The sequence below is a fragment of the Papaver somniferum genome, chromosome 8, assembly GCF_003573695.1.
Source record: "Papaver somniferum cultivar HN1 chromosome 8, ASM357369v1, whole genome shotgun sequence".
In the NCBI taxonomy this organism is placed as follows: Eukaryota; Viridiplantae; Streptophyta; class Magnoliopsida; order Ranunculales; family Papaveraceae; genus Papaver; species Papaver somniferum.
In genome coordinates, this window is record NC_039365.1 from 110,949,736 (window position 1) to 110,961,590 (window position 11,855).

Here is an 11,855-nt window from a genome sequence, read left to right on the forward strand (position 1 = left end):
TCGGGCTCACAGATTTCTATTTGTTGATTATGGATTGAATTAAGAGTTAGAGATATTAAACTCTTTGATATAATTTATTCTATATTGAGTATGTCTGTCTAGTTGATTCTCTATAAAGTGTATTGAAGTAAGTCCACTCAGATTTCCAAACGAATTGTTGGGTGTGGTTGTTAGACCCCCGTATTTTCACCTTCCTTGCTGACGCCAACGCCTCCAAGAATCTACAACAATCCAGATAATCATGAAGACTTATTATCATCCGAATTCCGTCGTATAATGGATATAGAGGTGAAACAATTACCTAGGGAGGACGTGAAGAAATACATCCGTAGGTTTCGTACACCAATAAGTCATATCCAACCAACCACTTTACAACTAGCTATCCCGCATCCCATCAAGGCTTGGGTACATGACCCGGATATCAACCCACTGTGGCTCGGTGATGTGAATGAGAAGCTGATGCATTTCAAAATTCTATTTAATCGGTAGGAGTTTTATCTGTGGAAGATAATAAAATCACCTTGAAGATGTGTCATCAACCTGAGATACCAAAACCAATTTTTTTTCAGGTCGGTGACACAGACGAGGGAGTTACTACTTCTCTTGGGAAAAGACGTATTTCGTTATCGAAAGCAAATTAGGTGGATACTGCGAGCTCTTCAATACTGATAAGCCAACTGGCAAGTGGCTAAAATCTATCAAGGCTCAAACACTTCACTACCCCTGACAAAGCTGTCAAGGTTTAAGCACTTCACCACCCCTAGCAATATTTCCCCGTTTTTACGCAATATTTGTAATTCCTCCAAAATGTTTGCAGTGCTTGCATTCGTACATAAGGTTTCAATTTATTTAATTTAAAAAAAAAATTATTTACCTTTTAGAGATCTCACGATGACAACATGCTCATGATGTCAACACCTCCATCGCTATCCCCATCCACTAAACAAAGGATGTTCCACCAAGTGAGGGGTATTCCATGGCAGTAGGATCTCACACGGAGCTGAGACATCATTCATAGAGTTAGTATCTTCAATAAACTCATACTATCATGGCCAGCACCTACCACCACAAGCTCTCCAATTCGTTGTTGCTCATGCTATCAAACTTGCGTCGTATAAACTCGGAAATTGGCAACAATCAGTGAGGAACGGGATGACACATCCTTCAATAGAAATATTCGTCTATGTCTTTCATACGACATACTAAAAGGGCACGTTGGAAATATACACGGTTTAATAGATGTGGCTCCTCCGCTAAAGTTTATGGAGTCTGAAAAAATTGCACGGGATTACAAGTTACAAATGTCCACACATGGATGACTAACCATTAAAACTTCGAATAAGGCGATTCTGCTTTCATATGATAGGTTCATCTCTTAGCTTCAAAAGTTTGGGTCAAACTTCAAAAACCGAAATCGTATGAAGATTCTAGGGCTCCTGGAGCGAATTGTGCGCAAGCGAGGGTTTTCATTACTGATTTAATAACTCTCCATTGGAGATATATCACCCACCTACAAGCCCCCATCTACTTAAAAATACCATCATCTCACGTTCAACATCATCTCCAAAAATATTTCACAACGTTAGAAGACGTCCCAACCTTGTGTCACCATTGCTTCATTCTTGTAAGTTGTAACCATTACCGTCTTGACTTCTGATGATGTTACGTCAAGCCATGCTATTCAGTACTCTTGTTAATACGAGACAACGTTAATGGATCTCCAGTGCTTCAAATTGACCCGTTTAAATATATTTTAAGAAGTCGGAGCTCACTGCTAGCCTCATCCACAATTCGTTTAACATCAACTCCTCGGGACGACTTTTGATATTTCCAATCTTGCTACAACGAGCTATAACTTTAGGCTTCATCTGTGGATGTCCATCACGTGTCTATTGCCCTCTCGATGACGCCATCACTAGTGCCAAGAACTACGCGATCAAATCCTAAGCACCAGAGTCTACTGCTTGCCACAAGAGAGTCTGGTTCTAAATGCCAAATCGTCAAGGACCTTGACTGAAGGAGATAAAATCTAAGTAACTACTCTCGCACTAATTTTCAAATTTGAATATTTTATGTCTTGATGTCACCATCTAGTGCTTACCACGAAATATTAATGTTCTGCGCTAATCAAGGGACTAAATGTTGATTCACATCTGAACCTGTACCAGAGACATGTCTGTAAGTATATATATGCTAGGGATTCACACATCTGAACTCTTAGTATTCTATGTATATTTACGGAGTATTTCAGTACTTATCATATACTCACTTCTGTATTGTATCCATACTGATTTGACAACTCCTACATGGATTAGCAACTAGTATTTTCATTAAAATGTCACTGGTGCTGGCTGCAATTCCTCTCCAAATGTTCTCTGACTATACATAACATACATCTTAAACATATTTTTGTTCCTAAACGGATGCCAGAGCTCCTCGATGGGTAACGACCAGTATAGAGAAACACCAAACCCGATTTAAGTTGCAATAATTCCACAGATGAATTCCTTAAACGCGTTCCATTTATTAATATTTAGACTCCCATTGAGTAATATTTAACATCATCTCAAGTCACAAACTTCTCCAGCCAGTGTCACAGGTTGTAAACGTACGCCTAGCGTGCCAGGCCACACATGCCATAACTCCCCGATGCACCACTCAAATACTACTAACCGGGTCTTAAAACTTTTCTTGGCGCCAGGAAAATGCACGTTCATTTTTACTTGCAAGCATGCACGATGAGCATGATGCATCTAAACTTAGCTACCTAGATTGAATACGTGTTATTTATTTTATTCCTATTATAAAGATAAAACAATATAATGAGTAAAAGGAAAAACACAAGACACGGAAAGTTTTGTTAACGAGGAAAATTGCACCTGCAGAGAAACCCCCATGACCTCGTCTAGCTTTGAACATCAAAGTGTGTTAAGCTGCTACAGACACTAGTCTACTATCAGACTTCGGACTGGAAGGTAGTTGGGACCGAATCCAACCTCTAATCGATTAATTTACAGTCGCGCTCTTCACGTCTTTTGAACCTCGCAAGGCTCTACGCAATTGATTCCCTTAGCTGGCGTCCTTTACAACCTAAAAGTTTCTTGAGCCAAAGTAAAGACTTTTGATACCAATTTACCTCTAACATATAAGCCTATTTGATTTTCTTTTAGATTAAAGATCAAGGTGAGGAAATCTTTTTGCAATAGAAAAAGCTAGCAAACCTCACAAATACGGAACTTAGGACTCCCGAAGATTGTTAACCATCCCTCGAGAACATTCTTCAAAAGATCAATTAAGATCAGTTTTCAGATATCTATCTTGGGGAATCAAAAATTTTGTGACGAAGATAACTTTACAATTACTATCTATCTTGCCTGAAAGAGATTACAAAAGCCTCGATAACATAAAAGCAAGATCAGGATACACGAACTATCAAGGTAAAGATAGTCGGACCTTGTTAGAGAATAGCTCGGTTGAACTCACCAAGCGTTGGTATGTCAAGTTTGGTTGTCATATTTTAGTATCAAAACTCATCTAGAGTCGCTTGATTAAATACTAGAGTCAACTTCGTTTAGGTTAGACTAAAAAGTCTAGGAATGTTGAAACATACAAGTATTACTCAGAAAACCTGAAGAATGTGAAGAAGTAACGAACTACAACGACAACATTATCCTTCCACTTGAGGTTAGTAATATTGACTTGAAGTGTTTCATTCCTAAGGTATCTTTCAAGTCGTGCTATATTGAAAACATAACTGTGAAGTTGTATATACTGTACATATTGTATATAATACTCTTGTGATGTGGCATGATCATAATAGTATGATCATAGTATTAAGGAATTATACTACGAAGTATAACACTTATCTTTTGAACTTCGTAAATATGACATCGACATAATCTTGTATATAAAGTTATGATTATGTAAATGGGTTATGGTGAAGATATCGTCCTAGGAAACAATGTTTTACATTTGTTTAAAGGAAGTACATTCATGAACTTGTTTCGTGAATCGAAAGGGAAATCAATAGGCTTATTGGTCCGTCTATTCATTGCATATCTTTGGATGACCAATATGTGTGAGTTAGTAGAACCGACCTTAACTCAGGTTATGTATCTTGGTATAACTGATCACAATGCCTATACTTATGATTTGGTATGACCGGTCTTGGTAATTGGTGTAACCGATCCTAAGTAATCACCATGTGATGGTATGACCGATCCTTGTAATTGGTGTGACCGATCATAAGTGTTGTGTGATCGATCCTTGTAATTTGTGTAACCGATCCTGGTAACTGGTGTGACCGATCACAAGTAGATATCATGTGTAGATGGAACCGATCCTTGTAACTGGTATAACCGATCCTAGTGACTGGTGTAACCGATCACAAGTAGGTACCATATTTAGGTATAACCGATCCTAGTGATTGGTATAACCGATCAGAACCCATGTATGTGACTTGGTAAGTCCGATCACAACTAACCATTGTGATTTGGTATGACCAATCACATAGTAGTCTTGAAATACTGACGAACCAATTCTAAACTTGTTTGGAAGTGTGGTATAATCGATTCCAAGAAAGCAAACCCATGTAAATATGAAATAAGGATTTGCAGTGAAAAGATGTCAACATACTTTGAACACTAGCGGTAACTCTTATCATTTATTGTCCAAAGATATTCCTTGGTATTCAAGGTGCCGAAATAAATTAAGAATCTTTTAATTAAAGTTCTTGGTTTTATATGCTTTAATTACCAGCAATTATTGTATATCTCCAGAGAATAAAAATTAATAATGTGCATTTACTAATTGGAGATTTTTATTGAGAGATTTTGGAAATATTGGACAAGCATTTATTGGAATTAGGAAAACCGACTTTGGCATCCATTGCATATCTTCAGAATACTTTCGGTTTTGGAAATTCCTTGGTGTCCAAACATCCTTGGTCTGTAGATACCTAAGTTTTCATTTCTAGCAAACTATCCTAAGAGCCAGGCGAACTTCATTTCTTGTTGTTTCTGGTGGAATCGTCTATTCAAAGAGAAAAGTATCCTAATTAGGTGAAATCTCTTACGATCGCTCGTTTAAATACTTTTGTGGGATCAAGAAGCTCTACGAGTACCGTTGGTCGGAAACTAGATAATTTCAGTGTTATTAGTTTTCGATTTGATCTGATTGACTAACGGTTGTTGAAACTTTGATTGCACCTAGTTTGTTTATGCTTGAGAATCTTCTCTTCTGACATAATATTTACTCAAACTAGATCAGAGTATCGACGGGATCTTTAGAACTTTTGTAAGATCTAAAAACATCTTATGATAATCCATTGTTAACAGACTCCATTCTGTTAGTGATTGATCACAAGAGATTCAAGTGGTATTGTGTAGGTTTTGAATGTTAGAGGACTGCTCGGTCGAACTCGCATGCGTTTCTATCTCAATCATGTTTGTCAATGTTAGTGATCAAAACTATAAGTCTTGATTTCTATTCTAGTATACTTATAGATGTCTCGGACTAGGACATAGATTGTGTAGTTGAGCCTTAGACTTCACGACGTTCATAATTTGAAGACGAAGAACTACTAAGGAGAGCTTGTGGAACTTCATCAACAAAAGGTATGTGGAGACTGAAACTCATCTATCACTTGGAAAGTCTATTTCTACTCTATCTCCTATATTGAGACATAAGTCGTGTTACGATATAGTTTTCTTTTATACACATTTGAAATTTTTAGCCGAGTTTAACTCGCTTACATATTTCTCGGAATATATGTGTTGGAAAGCTGTCGCTTCGACCAAGTTCATCTTATATTCTTGACGCAAGTCAAAAAATGATCATGTGAAAATTGCCGAGGAACATCTTACATGGTTTGTGTGATACAATCATTTGGTGCAGACTTGGAATTTTTCGTTATGATTATTCCAATAACTTGAAAATTACTTTGATGCTAATAATGTGTCAAAACGTCTATTTTCATCCTCTAAGAAAGTTTCAATGATTGAAATAAGAGTTTAAAACACTTAACCATTATTGGATATGACATGTTGTGTACTCTTGCACATATGTAATCCATGTCCGGGAACCATAGTATGCGTACCCGTACGCGTACCTGTTGGCCTGAGAAATCCGAGAACCTAAGTATGCGTACCCGTTCATGTACTGGCGTAAGGTTCATGTCCGAATATTTATGTTGGGTTGGAAGTACGCGTACCCTTTTGCGTACTGGCGAAACCCAATCTTGGTCCGGGTATTTCAAGTATGCGTACCCGTTTGCATACTGGAAGGTTAAAGTTCTAAAATCGGTTGTGCACATGAACTTAAACATTTATATAATATGGAACGCAATCTTTTCAAACCGTGGCTATAATGTTCATGAATTGATTCGATTGAATCAAACCGATTTTGCTTCAATTGTGTTCTTGTATACTTCTATGAGAATATAGCAATCGAACAACTCTGTAACTAGTTTCATTTGAGACATTTGAACTAGTTATGGTTAAGATGAATAAGGTTGATGTGAGAGTGTTCATATGGATAACTTAGGTTAACTATTGTTGAGCCAACATGGTGTACACGTTTAGGTACGGTTACATAAACCTAAATGAGGGTACATTTCACTTGTGTGTAACAAGCTAAGTTCGATCTAACGGTTGAAAGATATTAGCTTGGTTAAATCAGGTTTTTCATCTAACGGTGAATATTGAATGCTTTGTTACCATGGTAACCTTACAAACCCTGATTTGAAAACTATATAAAGGAAAACTCTAGCAACTAGGAAACCTAATCCCCACACTTTTGTGTGTTACTAGTTGCATAGCTAGAGTCCATTCTCCTTTAACCTTAGGTTTCTCACGAGACCCTGTAGGTTAACGACTTGAAGACTTCATTGGGATTGTGAAGCCAGAACCAACTATTTTCTCTGCAGTTGTGTGTTCTGATTTTTCCCAATTCTATCGTCTGAGTACTATCTTCTCTAAGATTTGCTCGAGATTAATCTCCGATAGGCAAGATAATAAGTAATCACAAACACATTCGTCTCATCGTTTATGATTCCACAATATCTAGTTTCGCTTCCATACAATTTAGATTATTTTGAAGTGATTGATAATACTAGGCTGTTTTTCGGGAATATAAGACCGGTTTATCAATTGATTCATGTTCACCTTGATTTATCAAAAGACAACAAAAAACTCATAGGTATTTTTGTGGGAGACATATTTATCTATTCCAACAGACTTTTATGTGTGAGACAGATTTGTTTATCAAGTCTTCGACTTTGGGTCGTAGCAACTCTTGGTTATGGGTGAGATCAGCTAAGGGAATCAAGTGCGTAGTATCCTGCTGGGATCAGAGACGTAAGGAACGCAACTGTACCTTGAATCAGTGTGAGATTGATTAGGTTTCAACTACAGACCCGTCTGAAGTTCATTGGTAGTAGGCTAGTATCTTTAGCGGCTTAATATAGTGTCGTGCTCAAACTGGACTAGGTCCCGGGGTTTTTCTGCATTTGAGGTTTTCCTCGTTAACAAAATTCTGGCGTCTGTGTTATTTCTTTTCCGCATTATATTTTGTTATATAATTGAAATATCACAGGTTGTGTGTTGAATCGATCAATTTGGAAATCCAACCTTTGGTTGTTGATTTAAATTGATTAATCCTTGAACACTGGTCTTTTGTACCGTTCAAGTTACTAATCTTATATTCCATCGGGCTCACAAATTTTTATTTGCTGATTGCAGATTGAATTGAGAGATAGAGGTAAAAACTCTTTGATATACTTTTCAAAAGATTGAGTATGACTGTCTAGTTGATTCTCTTTAAAGTATATTGAAGTAAGCCCTCTCAGATTGCTAAGCGAATTGTTGGGTGTGGTTGTTGTACCCCCCGCATTTTCAATTGGTATCAGAGCAGGCAAACACATTAAAGACCTTATAAGTCTGTGTTTGAAGCGATCTGATATGGACAGAAGTGTTATCTCTATAAACGTACCACCAGTCTTCGATGTCTCAAATTACTTATGGTGGAAAATTTATATTCGTGCCTTTCTTCAAGCGCGTGATTTTCAATCATGGGTTTATGTAGTTACTGGCTATGAAGCTCCCGTTGTTGCAGTGGGAGATGCGACCTTTCCAAAGGATATTGGTGCATATGACCCAGTATAGTCAAAATCGCTCTCCAAGGCCGATTACTCCCCGAGTAATCACAACAGGCTATATGACCGACGCGATTTCCGATTCCAAGCCATTTCCGATTTTTAGCGATTAAGGGCCGGTTTTGACCGATTTTTGAGCAAAACGAGTTAACAATTTTTCGGACTTGCCTTGCATTCACTAAATTCTGAAAATAAAATTTTTGTAACCTTTCAGATGGGAGTTATAAAATAGAAAAACCTCTAAATACATGATAAATACGTTCAATATAACAATATTACAACTTAATTACATGATAATGTTAATATTTTAATTTTAATTAGGTAAAACTCATGACTTATGAGTAAAAATATATAAGTTATTAATAAATATATTCTGAGTATTAAACCGAGTTTTGGCGATTTCCAAGTCCGAACATATTTCTCCTCGCTCCAAGTTCCCCAAACGAGTATGACCAAGGAACGATTTCGATTACTTTATGACCCTGCTGAGATTCTTGCTGCGAAGCAAAATTCTGACGGTTTGAATGCCATTATTCATGCCATTATCCCAGATCTTCAGCACCATGTGACTATGTGCACTCGGTCTAAATATGCTTGGGATATCTTAGAAACTGTATTCGAAGGAAATACCTGTGAAAAGGAAGCTAGGATGCAAAACCTAAATTCTGATTGGGAAAACCTTTGTATGGAAGAAAAAGATTCATTTGATGAGTTTAATCACAAAGTGTCTGAAATTGTTAATGCATCTTTTACATTGGGTAAGACTATTCCTGAAAAAGACATTGTGATGAAAATTCTCAGATCACTGCCATCCAGATACGATTCTAAGAAGCATGCCATCATTAAGGGAAATAACCTTGATGCTCTCTCCAGAAATACGTTCGTTGGGAAGTTAAAGATTTTTGATCATGAGCATACATCCAAATCCGGAAAGGATGTTGCTTTCAAAGCACAAAAGAACACTAAATTACTTGACAAAAGTAAAAGTGTTTGTATCTATGAAGATGATCTTTCTGAGGCTGATTCATCAGATGAAGATCTTGACAAGTCAGTCTCTTTGATCACAAGACAGTTTAGAGATCTTCTATTGAATATAAGTAAACGGTTTACCAGAGATAAACCTAGGTCATCAGTTAAACCTCACAATCTTGTTCCTCCTAAAGACAGGGATGTTGACGAGACTGATGACGAGGATATGCCACAATGCTTTAAGTGTAAAGGTTTTGGTCATTTCGCAAATGAGTGTCTGAACCGCAGAAAATACACTGGGAACAAAGGTCTTGCTGCAACTCTTGATGAAATGTCTGATCACTATGATTCTAATGAAGTGTTGCACTTCAATCTTGATATTCTTTCAGAAGAAAGCTCAACCAATCTGTAAGAAAAAGTTGACCTTTCTGTTGGAAACTCTCTGTCTAATTTTTCAGGTTCCACTATGTGTCTAGCAGCTTGCACATCTTAGGCGTCTGAATCATCTTCCAGGTTGACATGCTCTTATTGTTCACTTTAAGGTCATGAACTTTCAAAGTGTTTCAAGTACAAACACAAAATGAGGTATGCCAACAAATTTCAATGAATAGCGAATCGATTAGCAAACAAGCTCAAACTTGTTCAAAAAACCTCTGAGGTATGTAAGATTTTATCATCTTCGAAGAAGTTAGTTTCCAAAGACAAGACCACTAGAGAAAAAAGTATGGTCTAAATATTCTGAGAGACAAGGTTCGATAAATTCCTTTCAAAAAGGTTATGGTGGACAGATTATTGTTCACTGCAGCACAACTTGATTGTGTTGTTTGGTGCATCTTATCTCATGTGCCTGATCAAAAGAGACAAGATTGTGCACACCTCAGGCTTTAGGAAAAGAGAAATGTCGTTAATTCGTCTTGTTTTTTCTCTTCTTAGCTTTGCTGAGTTATGCAAGTTTAGAATTCTTCCATATCTAATTGATATTGGAAGGGACTTCCCTGTTCAATCAATAAAAGAAGGTTATTCTCGACAATTCTACCCTTTTTAGGGTTTGAGTTGTGCATGTACGAACCTGTGTGTTTAAAGGTTTCGTAAAACTACATTCCTTTTTTCTTCTCTGAAACTCTTTTTATCTTAAGACTGCTTGTTGAGTTTATATTATGATTTCCTCTCACAAACCCGTACGTATAAGGATACTCAAAGCATCATGTCTTCTGATGGAAAAGATATTAATATGATTGTTAAGCCATCAATCATGAAGGAAAAAGCAAGATCTCTGTTACCTTCAACTTTGAAAAGAAAAAGAAGGAATGTGAAGAAGTCAAGAGCTATTCCTTCAAACTCTCAGAAGTTTTCTGGTGTTCTTGAAGAGTTGAAGGAAACAAGGAATGAGATTCAGCAAATAAAGGTTATTGTTATGAGAACTCTGGAAATTCTGAAGGCCCTGGTTCGACATCATCATCCTAGAAGGTTTGTTGGAATTGACTCCTTTATTCATGAACCGTATGTTCCCGTGGATGTTGACGACAAGGAGTTCGGGGACGATAAAGAATTTTCCATAGGTCTCAATGTCTAGGAAACTTCTTATGAGAATTTTGTTCTTGTGTTTTTAAGAAGGATAACTAGGGTTTGGAATAGCCATTATTGTGAGTACACATAGCTATTGCTAACGTTTTCATCTTCAATGTTTTTAGATTTACTTATTTAAATTCTAAGTTATTTGGAAGATGATTTTTGCAGTATTAATCTTTATGGTTTCATATATTGCAAATTGTTATGGGTATGTTGTTTACGTCCGTGAACCTTGACTATCCCATATTTGTTCAAAAGTTGTCTCTATTATATGTCGGTATGAAAGTATTGATAAAAGATAAATTGAACTTTTGACAAACAAAAGTTAAGACTATTATATATTTATGCAAATATTAATGGAATATAGGATAAACTTTTGTTTACAAAGATTAAGTCTATTATATGTCATTGTGCAAATAGTGATGAAAAATAGAACGAATCTTTGTTTATTCTGCAGTATTGGTCATTCCCTGATCCACATCTTTGTGCATATATTGTGTTGTAAGTTCTCTTATGTTGAGCATGGCCAATTGAATTGATCATTTTTGTGGCTAATTCAATTGTGATTTTTGGATACAAATTCATGATCTCATGAGATTTGATTATGTTCAAAGAAATCCTTCATTTATCTTAAAAGTAAGGTCGCTCTTGTTGTTATTTCGGGAATGACATTTTATGGGGGAGAGTTCTTTTTGAACTTGTGCTTAATTGCCAAATCTTTGTGGGGAGTATTGTTGTGGAATATTTTAGGAATTATCTTGTATCTTTATAAACTCTTTGATGAATGCATTTAGCTTCGGCTCTATGATTGCATCTAAATAAGTTGGTATGTTATTCTCTTTTGGTCATGAAGTATCTCTATGAAAATTTCATGAGGATCCCACTAGTTTCGTACTTTTGCCAATTTATATTGACAAAAAGGGGGGAAATTAATGTGTAGTTTCATACTACAAATACATATGGTTTACGGATCATTATGTAAGCGGGAGCGGTTTTCGTCGAGATGAAGTATTGACTAAGGGGGAGTGATACATATCACCATCGTATTGTTGTCAAAGTTGTGATACAATTGAAATGTGATGTTGTGTAATGATACTATGACATTGTATAACAATGATTGAGATCAATTGTTTTCTCATTGTTGTCGCTACGGATCTTCAACAAC